Genomic DNA, 11,163 nt, shown 5'->3' with positions numbered 1-11,163 from the left:
TGCGCGCGCAGGGAGTCATGAGGCTGGGTTCAACCTCATGGTTCGACTTTAGCTAAATGTAGATACCTGTTCCGGCTTAAGCTGTGGTTCTGTGCTGCCACCACTGACTTAACCAAGTTATGACCTTATACTGTGTATTTACAGTGTGATTGTATGTGTTTTTCAGCTGTTAATATTAGCACAGAATTGCTTCCCAGTCTCTCTAAGGAGGACTTGCGTGACCTCTTTCCCGGACCTGAGCACTTTTTCCGAAGGAGAGCAATTTGGAGGACCACTCATGGTGAAAATGAGGTGATATCAGATTTTAACGTTGTGTGGACATTAAACCATGCTGTAATTTACAATTTCAGTGAAACTGTCATGTTCTGTGTCTTTTGTTCCCTGTTTGTTTTCCTGTTTTATTTTGTAGTGCAGTGTCTAATCTTCCTGACTTTCTCTAGTCTCCTATTTGTTCCTTGCTACCTGTTTGGTTGTAACTGCATTTAGGTCCAATCCTGCAAAACCTGATGGAAACATTTCCTTTTTGGTATTGTTCCTTCTAGTGCACTACATACAATCAGCTTTCAATTAATGAGATAAATTCTTGCGTTTTTCAGTGTGAAGAATTGGACCAGCCTCACCCAGGCACCTCCTCTGGAACTTATGATGTTGCCACAATTCCAACTACCCCAACCGCTTTGTCAACCCCTTCTTCCTCCCCTGCATCTGTCCCCCCTTCAAAGCCAGGAGACAGTGTCAGCAGAACTGTACAGCTTCAAAGTCCACAATATGTTGTATACACAGACACAGAGCTGGAGCAGTCAAGAACCACCTTTTTTGAAAAACAGCGTGCTGGAGAAGAAGGAGACTTTACACTCTCCAAAGAGCTTCGCTGTCGCATAATAAGGAACACAGTAACAAGCATGATTGCCATCAAGAGAGCTGCAGGGGATGACTTCCGATATCCGTGCAGCCGTGAGCTAACTGTGATGGCTCAGCGTCTCATTGCTACCCAATGCTGCGGGACAGATCTGCAGCCAGTGGAGCTGAGTGGGTAGGAGGATATACTTTATTCAGGATCAGAGCTTTCATGGCTTAATTTAATTTTGATCCATGTGATTTTTACGTTCCACATTTTTGTCAGGAATCTGTGAAGAAGCAGCTTTTGAAAAGGGTCCAAAATGTGACAACCCCCAAAAAGAAGCAGGGAGCAACTCCTTCAAGAAAGAGGCGACTGGCCATTAGCTTTGAGAGCAGCAGCCATGGGTCACCCACTGATGACAGCGGGTCCAATTCTTCAACTTCGATCTTGGAAAGATCATCGTCTGGATGCACTTCCCCGGAGGCTGAACAGGTGGATGGTAAGAGCACATACTGAGATTGTGTTTTTGTATTAAAACTACTACAAATGTTGAAAAGAGGGAGTGCCTTTTATTGTATTAATCATTAATCATCAAGATTATCTTTTCATGGTAACAGCTGTAGCTCAGTCTGGTTCTGGTGGTTCAACTGGAAAGAGCAGAGAGAGAGAGAGAGAGCGCTCCTGCCGACCTAAGACTTCAGACTCGTAACTGTTACTTTACTGGAATAAGCTAAAGAAATATTGTATTTTGTTATTAATAAACATCTACTCCATGTGGAGTTGAGTTGTGAGAAAGTGTGTTGGGTTATTGCAGATGTACTGTCACATTTCTTTTTAGAAGTCATTTATATTTATACATGATTTACTTTTAGATACAAACATTGAAAGGATTGCTAATATAACCATTAATCTAAAAGTAAGTAACTTTGAATATTTGTATGTTTCTTCAAACTGCAATGGTAGAAACCAAAACAGTAATTGTAATTTCATTTCAACAATAGGTCCTGAAACTACTGACAGCCCACAGAACCAGGCCAGACACTACAAAGTTCTGCAAGAGCTATACAAATCCAGGCCCAGGCCCAACAAGAAGGATGTTGCCCAGCTGCTGGACCTTGAATACCAAGCGAGACGGGCTTACATTGACTCTGATGTTATGAAGGAGCACGACAGACCTACCAAGATTCTTCAAGCATATCCCTGCTTCAGAGAAGTGGATCATGTAAGCAAATCAAATCATTTAAGTTGATTTATGTTTAATATGATTATATGTATGTCAGTTTACAAATTATACATTGTTAGCCATTTTTCCATTTTTTAAAATTAAGGACAGATATTGGCCAGGTTCTTTTTTGCACAAATTGTTTCATAATTCACAAAGCAGGTTACTCTGCAATTTCTACTTACATAGTAGGTCCAGACATTTTTTGTTTTCACTAGATTTTGATTGGAATGTAGATTTAAAAGGTATTTGCTATCTGTCCTTCTGTGGTAGATAATGGATGAACTGCAGCGGATCCTCAATCAAGGAAACCCCCATTTCATATCTGAACTGAAGAACCGCTGGAGGACCTTTTGTGAGAAGATCCAGTTTTGTGGAGTTTTCAAAAAAGTCATGAGACCTCCACTGGCAGATAAAGGTAATTACTCACTTATCACTTGATGACTTGAGAATCCATAGGCTGGCCACAGTAGTCAGTGCTGCTGGTGCTGCTCAGTTTCAGACATCCACCAAGTATTTGCCATTTACGTAACTTATCAACCATCCTAACCACTCCTACCATGTGCTTTTTTCATTTTCCCACCTGCAGCTTACTGCTTCTCGCAGTCTCTCCCAACTGCACTCACTTATGTTTCTTGTCTCGTTGCTCTGTCTTTCTCTCTGTTTTTATGTTGTTTTTTGAATAACTGACTGCAGTAAATAAAATTAGACGGTTTTGTTTTTCACAGTAAAGCAAGCGGTTGCGATGATGAAGGCTTTGCCAGACATCTTCCCATCACCCACTGCTCCACCCAAGAAGTTGGGGCATGCAAGTGAGGCCATGCTTCACATCCTTGAGGTAAAAAAATAATGTATGACAGTTTTTCATGTACTTTACAGCAGGGCTATTAAACCTTGTTGTTAAGGGGCCACATTTTTAGACATTCTGATTTTTTTTTATTGTAAATATTTACTTTTGATACATTACCACTGCATTTTGAAAACATTCATATTGCCACACTGAAAAACGAATAGGCCTACTTTAAGAAACTGGGTGAAGCACTCAGTTTCATTTTCTTTGCAACATAAGCTGTGATACAGCCACAGAAGTAAACATATTTGAAAGAGATGTATTCTACAACACATCATATGTCATGTGGCATATAATTTGGTCAGTTCTGACATCTCTTATCGACATCACGGCACTTCTTAAGTACTAAAACGAAGCAAACAACAGGAATGAGAAAAGACATTTCAAAAATTAAACAATAGCTGAACTCGTATGGGCATTTGATGCCACAAAACAAATAATAAATGTTTCCAGTATTTTGACATCAGATTGCCTTAACCCGATGAAGCTGTTTATGAAGAATGCTGTTGCATTACTAGAGCCTGGCAGTGAACAAAGAAAAAATGTCTAACTTTACAAAGAACATATTTGGATGACCTAAATAATCAGGCAAAACAGAATCACAGCAATAGTTGCAGGCTGCGTAGTAGGCTCCCTGGCACACATCCATAAAAAGTAATAAACACTGGCTCACAACTACTTTGTTTCTTTTACACTTGTCATCTTTCTTGCCTTCTGTCACTTCCACATATTCATTTTTATTTCACTTATAGACAAAGACAAGCTTTGCTAACCTGCTACATATCCATTTAGTATACTCTCATAAACACACACATGCACACATTAATAAGCTTCAATTCACACTTAATTAGTCTCATATTTCTATTTGTGTTTCAGTCTGTGGAAGACCCCAACACCTTTCTGAATGCAAGACCACTCTCCAGCCCTGTGGTGATCGTCTGTGAGAGCAACTGCATTCTGGCTATCGGAACCATGCCTGTGCTGATCTTCCCAAAGGAGGACATCTCTGACAGTGTGATGTACATCATGGCATGCTACTACACCTTTCACCTCACATACCCCAAGTGCTTAGCCACACTCCTTTCTGTGCTGCAGACAGAAGTCCTCATGGATGCCATCCATGACCAAGACATGACTTCTTCATATAAAAAAGCTATGGCTGAGTGGAGGAAGTTCATTGAGTAGGCTTGTACATTGATCTCCAGTTCCAGTAAGTGTTGGATGAGCCGGTTTGTTCAGGTCTCAGCGGTCTCTGCGTTTGTCCAGGTCTCCTATTACTCTTTCACAGCACTTTCTTGTGTAGAATGTTTTTGATACAGTTTACATATCTGTTTTCACACTGTTTATTCAGCCTTTCGATGACCAGTAAGTGTAATGTTTTACTTGCACCTTAAATATATTAAAGAGGTGAAAAGAAATTGGATTCGTATCTTCATTTAAGCAAATGACATTTACTGTTCTTGTAGTCAGGTTCACTGATTATAAGCATGAATATGATTTATGAATTCCACAGCATTTGGCTCATTTTAATAATTTTAAGAAAATTATTCTACATAATGAGAAAAATGTTCTTAACTGTTGCCTTTCCATCAAGAAAAGTAAATTAGATTTTAGTATAACGTTGCTGGTTTCAAGAAATGTAATACCTAGTGCATATCATTATGTCAAGACAATGGCACTAGCATTTACTTAATTTCAGAATATTTTTCAACATATTGAGAAAAGGGGTCTCATATTTTTTATTTATTCCAAGAAAAATGCACTTGTTATTAGTGAGAATATACTAATTTTAAGGTATTTTGGGGTTCATTGAGGTTAGATATTTTTACTTTTTTTGGAAAATCTTGACAAGCCAAATTTTCTTGTTCTGTTGGCAGATAATTTTGCTTAGTTTAAGTAATATATCCCTAATTTTTGTATATTTTTTCTTGTTTTTGAAGGCCTGCTTTTTGCAGTGTACTCTTCAAAAGGGTCAACTAAATGTGGATATGATGGATTGTTCAATGTTTCTTGGAGTGTTTGTTGTCTCGCATTCTCACACAGCTCTTCCATAGAGAATGAAATGTTGTCTACATGGACTTCTTGTTGCTGAATCCAAGAAAGAAAGTCTTTCCATATAAGGCGGAACAAAGCTTCATACAGTAGTTTGTGTAGTCGGATGGCCCTGTTGTAGTTGCGTCCTTCTATAGCACCAGCTACCGATCCCTCTGCAATCACGCCTGCTTCAATACACAAGTCTTACAAACCTGCATCTTGGAATCTTTTGCCAATTACTCCTAGCAGCGTACATTTGGTGTGGAAGGCTCCCATCTTCTGAATGATGTTCGGAAACCTCTCTTTGTGTTTTCACAAAATGTCAGTGGCTTTTGCGTAGAAGGCTTGGTCAAAAACTACCACTACATGTGGCTGTTGCAGCATGTTCTTAATCTTCAGAGTTTGTGTGAGAACTGCTGATAAGTCAATTGGAATTGTTGGAAGATATCCCAGAGTGTCTTGGATAACTTCTTCCTCATCTCTTGTCTGAATATTGAAGCTAGTCCATACACTGACAGTTTGTCTGGAGGAACAATGCATGTGAGCTAACAACCAGAGCAGGTTCTTTGCTCAAGCATCTCTCAGTATTTGCTCACATTCTAAGGCAACATGTGGCCTTGGGGCAGGGCCAGTGCGTTCTCCTGCATTATAAACTAGAATAAACACCTCTCTTGGTTTAATAGTCATCTGCTTGTCTTTTTGAATGACATTTGTGGGTTTGAGCTCAGGTATTGAGCCATACACCTTTGGTTGCACAATTATACAATTTACCCTGTGTGATGTTCTTGCCCCAGATAGTGTGTCTTCATTTTGTGATCAATGTTGTCCCATGTCACTGTTGTCGGAACATGAAGCCGGATGTTAGGTGGCAATGGAACACTTTTAGCTGAAGTGTTCAGTCCGTTTTTGCAAACACAAAGCAGTATCAATTTCTCTGACCGCCCTTGTACCAGGGTTAACCTTTAACCATAACCCCATAACCATTGTCTTGTTGGCATTGTCTTGTTGGAAAATCCAGTCATTGGAAGCAGGAAAGAGTTTTCCAGCTGATGGAAAAAGGCTGTTTTCCAGAGTAGTCTTGTACATACCCTGGTTCATTGGCCCGTCACACAATTGCATTTGCCCTGTTCCACCCAGACTGAAACTACAGTCATGAAAAAATGATTAGACCACCCTTGTTTTCTTCAATTTCTTGTACATTTTAATGCCTGGAACCACTAAAGTTACATTTGTTTCGACAAATATAATGATAACAAAATAGCTGATAAGAGTTTAATTTCAGAGCGGATATCTAGACATTTTCCATGATTTTCTTGATAATAACCAAAATGATTTCAGTTCTTCCATCAGTAGCTATGACACTGTTCTGCCAAAAACAGCTTTTAGGATTCCATGTTTTCTTTTCTGTCTGTTTTAGTCCCATGAGCCACACAGGAGTTAGTACTGATTCATAACCATTGTTTCTGATGACTGCAGCCATGCGTCTTGGCATGCTCTCCACCAGCTTCTGACAATGTTCTGCTGTCACAGCAGCCCATTTCTGTTGCACTAATTCTAACTAATCTGCTTCGTTTTTTGGCTTGTGGTTCTCCATTTAGCGTTTGATGATTTTCCACAGGTTTTCAGTTGGATTTAGATCTGGTGATTGGGCAGCCAAGGTATGGTTCCAGTGTTCTGGTTCTCCATCTAGGCTTTAACTGACCTTGCCGTGTGGCAAGGGGCATTGTCTTGTTGGAAAATCCAGTCATTGGAAGCAGGAAAGAGTTTTCCAGCTGATGGAAGAAGACTGTTTTCCAGAGTAGTCCTGTACATACCCTGGTTCATTGGCCTGTCACACAATTGCATTACTGTAGGGGCAGACAGTCTGGTTTGTAGCTTCTCCAGGCTTCCTCCTAACCAGCAAGTTGGCTGGAGTGGGCATCAAGTGAAAGCTGGATTCATCCCTGAAGAGAACTTTAGCCCAATCATCAACAGTCCAATCCTTGTGATCCCAGCAAAGTGTAACCAGGCTTTCCTCTGCCTTTCCTTGATAAAGGGCTTCTTCCTGCCCTGTGTGACTTCAGATCAGCTTCAACAAGTCAGTTTCCCACTATCCTTGCTGAACAAGTCCCATTTCTCCACAGTGTTCACTCATTTTTAAGGTCCCTGGAGGTCTGAGGACGATTTTTGACACAGGAACAAATGAGTGACGGTCATCTGGTGGGTAGAAAGACGCTTCCTGACCAGCTAGCAGTTTGGTAGAACCATGTTGGGCTTGTTTTTTCTTGATGTAATGAATGGCTGTCTTGGAGATCTTCACTTTTTTCACTACCTGTCTCTCACTCATGTCAATTTCCAGCAGTGCGAAGATGGCTACCTTTGTGGCTTCACATAATTCTTTAGTTTTAGGCGTTATGTGAGAAAAGACAGCTTCTGAGTTGTGCTACAGCTTGAATGTCAGCAGGAAACCACTCTAAGCCGTTGCATGTGCAGTGCTGCTGATGACATGAAATGTCCTCTTATATACCCCAGGAATACAATTAAGCTTAAGCATGTCAAATAGGACATAAAGTATTACGGAATCAGCTGCATTTTTTGTCGTATTCACCAGGTAACAAACCTTTAGTGGTACCAGGCATTAAAATGAAAAAGAAATTGAAGAAAACAAGGGTGGTCTAATAATTTTTTCCATGATTGTATATATACAGTATAGACACTGTATATTGCCATAGATGGAACAATAGATGAATTTACTCATGACCTGTGATGGGGCCTTCTGTGTAAACAAGTAGCACCCATTAAGGCCCAGTGTTGCATTTTTGAACCATTGAAAGAAATCCCTAAAAATCACATGTATTATACTTCTAAAAAAAAATAATTTGAGTTGTCTGTCGCTAAACATGTTTAGGATGAAGAAAAAAATACTACAGGTCAAATACTTACTAGGAAAATTGTGGAAATTGTTCCTAAAGAGAGAGCTGGGGGGTCAGTGGAAGACATGTCGTTTGAACTTGGAATGTGGTATGTTTCACTGTATTAATATTTTCCTGTCAAAAATGTTGCAGTTTTGTAGTTCAGAGTGTCAGGTGCTGGGATATGTAGTGTTTATCTACATTCAGTCAGAAATAGGTACAGCTAGACAGCCTTAAAAAAATGTTGCAATTTTGCAGCTGTGGGCCTCAGAGGGTTAAAAGGATTGTGCTAAACCATGGTTATGGCAAATGTGACTGTTTCACAAATAAGTGATAAAGCTGCCAGTGTGGAAAAGCTCTCACATCCTGATATACTTTTATATTAACCCAATGTACATTTTAGTACCACTTAGGTTTGGTCGCCTGAGATGGTTCCAGTATATGTCTGGCCTATGGACTATTTGTAATTTTAACACCTAGGACAGCTCACAGCTGCCCACAGTCATAGCAACAGTATATACTCAGCCAGTTCATGCGTTAGGGAAAACAGCTTATTACAGGCATATGAAAACAATAAAAATATTATCACTTATGTAAATTTATTCATTTAGATTACATCAAGCTCTGTTTTGAACACAAAGGGCCATTCCAAAATGTACTCTGGAACATTTCTGGAAATGTTCAAGACATTCTTCCCAAACTAAAGCAAGGGATAGGCTGGTAAATGGCTAGCTCTTTTGCTCTACTGGGACACAGTCTGCGAAAACTTGCAACTTGCATAAAATACATTAAGCTGCCACTTTGAGAGGTCTATCATAATACATCAAATGTATAATACTATCAAATTGATATATGCATGGGCCGCACAATAAAATGGTATAGCTGTCAATTTGCCCCCAAGTGGTACCGACCAACCTATCTGGCTCATGGACTATTTAATTAACTGCAGGCACGTGCGGGGAGGGGAGGGCTGAAGCACCTGCCCCTTTGTCCCTTGATGCCCAAAGTGCCCTTTTGTCAAAGTTGTTTTTTTTAATTTTATTTAATTTTTTTTATTTGTAAGTGTGTGTGTGTGTGTGTGTGTAGAGGTATTTGAAGATCAAAATAATAAATAAATAATTTCAAAAATAATAATAATAATTCAGATCCACCCTCGGTCGGTCACATGATCCAACGAGACGCCCCTCACTGCCCTGACGTGTCCAGACACCCTGTAGCTCAGCGCTAGCGCTGCTAGTCTAGAAACCGGAGACCCGAGGGAGGACATCAACAACTGATGGTCAGGTGAGGACGTTTTGCAGCGGTAGTCGTTTGTGCACGGTGTATTTTTGCAAGATGACTGACGAAGTGAAGTGAGCATCCTGTGTGTGTGTCTGACTCTGCACGCACCTCTCATCAGTTATAGCTGCTAGAGAATAAAGTATGCCAGGCTTCTTTTTGTTGAATTGTGAATTGTGATTTTCTCAACCTCTCATTTAAAGATATCAGTGCTTGTTTGTATATATAGACAAATTAAATATAATGTGCATAAATATAAAATATATAACTTTTGTACCTTTGCTGTCTTGCGCAAAGTGGATAGTCAAACTGAATAAAAGCAAAAATACATTTAAATACATGATTTCTGTATCATTTAGTTTTTTTTTTTGTTTTTTTTTTTTGCTTTATTATTACCACTACAAATAATAAAGGGCAGATTATGAATCAGCGCCATGGAGCAAATCCGTGGCTATACAGTATATGTCTTGAAAAGGTATGAAATTTAAAAACTATACTGGCCACATCAGGATTTGAACTTCTAACCTTCTAATCAGCAGTCCAGAGACTTAACCATTGCACCATTGTTTCCATGTCATGTCCTCACTGAATATGGGATCTTATAATTCAGCCAGTTATATTGTAAGGCATGTTTCAAATTCGTGTTCCATGTGCCCCCTTTTAACTTTGAGCACCTGCCCATCCAAAGGTCTCTGCACAGCCCTGATGCCCAAAGTGCCCTTTTGTCAAAGTTGTTTTTTTAATTTTAATTTAATTTTGTTTTTTTTTTATTTGTAAGTGTGTGTGTGTGTGTGTGTGTGTGTGTGTGTGTGTGTGTGTGTGTGTGTGTGTGTGTGTGTGTGTGTGTAAAAGTATTTGAAGCCCAAAGTAATAAATAAATGTAAAAAAAAAAATAATAATAATAATAATAATAAGCCAAATCGGAATTATCAGTACGCATGCGTGTTTATCCCTCAATAGCTTCCGGGTCAGAGTTCATCCCACACTACGTTATCAACAAAGCCATACTATCGCAGTGGAATGACCTGCTATTTGTAGCGACTATTAAGTGTTTACACTGCTTAAAGTCTTTTTAAGGCAATATGCCAGGTCCCATTGTTCAGTGCGGGACTACCACAACGGTATCCGTGGGCTAAAGAAGTGGATGGAAGAGTTTTGCCCTATTCACAAGTGCAATAAAGGAACCTCGCGCTGTATATGTGACCCGCCTTATGAACTCGTCACATTTCCTACTGAAAGAAAAGATCCAGAACGTCGTGCCGACTTTGTAGTCATTAGCAAGTCTCATTAGCAAGTTTTGCTCGTCCTTGCTAGTCAGATAATTATTGATATCTATGTACATGCAGGGTGGCCATTTATTTGCTGCTGTCGACTCATTCTCCCAACCTTCTCTGAGCTCTAAAGGATCTGGAATTCTCAGGTGGCACCCGTCAACAACGATCTCGAGCAGGGATTTATAATCAAGGTTGACAGCCTCCCTTTCCTGCTGTTTTGTTAAAACTATTGGGGCCTTTTGAAATGACAATGCCCAAGCAAGGGACACGAGTTCTTTCTTTCGCTTCCCGATAACACTGTATCCTCGTTTCTTACAAAATTCCTTTAAAGCATCAACTTTACAATGCTCAAAGTAATCAATATCTGCGTCGCACTCGGCCATGTTTATGATCTGGGGTATCCCGACCTTTCACCCGGACCAGCATACCTTGCGCGCGGCGAGATTCTGAATTGGCTTATTCAGATCTACCCTCGGTCGGTCACATGATCTACGTAGACGTCCCTCATGGCCCTGACGTGCCCAGACGCCCTGTAACTCAGCGCTAACGCCGCTAGTCTAGAAACCGGAGACCCGAGGGAGGACTTCCAACAACTGATCGTCCGGTGAGGACGTTTTGCAGTGGTAGTCGTTTGTGCACGGTGTATTTCTGCAAGATGACTGATGAAGTGAAGTGAGCATCGTCGTCGCACACACGTCTCATCAGTTATAGCCACTAGTTAACCGCACAGCGTGCTGAGGGGATAAAGTATGCCAGGCTTCTTTTTGTTTCTG

This window comes from Amphiprion ocellaris, chromosome 18 (genome assembly GCF_022539595.1).
Source record: "Amphiprion ocellaris isolate individual 3 ecotype Okinawa chromosome 18, ASM2253959v1, whole genome shotgun sequence".
Classification (NCBI taxonomy): Eukaryota; Metazoa; Chordata; class Actinopteri; family Pomacentridae; genus Amphiprion; species Amphiprion ocellaris.
This window is presented reverse-complemented; position numbering follows the sequence as displayed.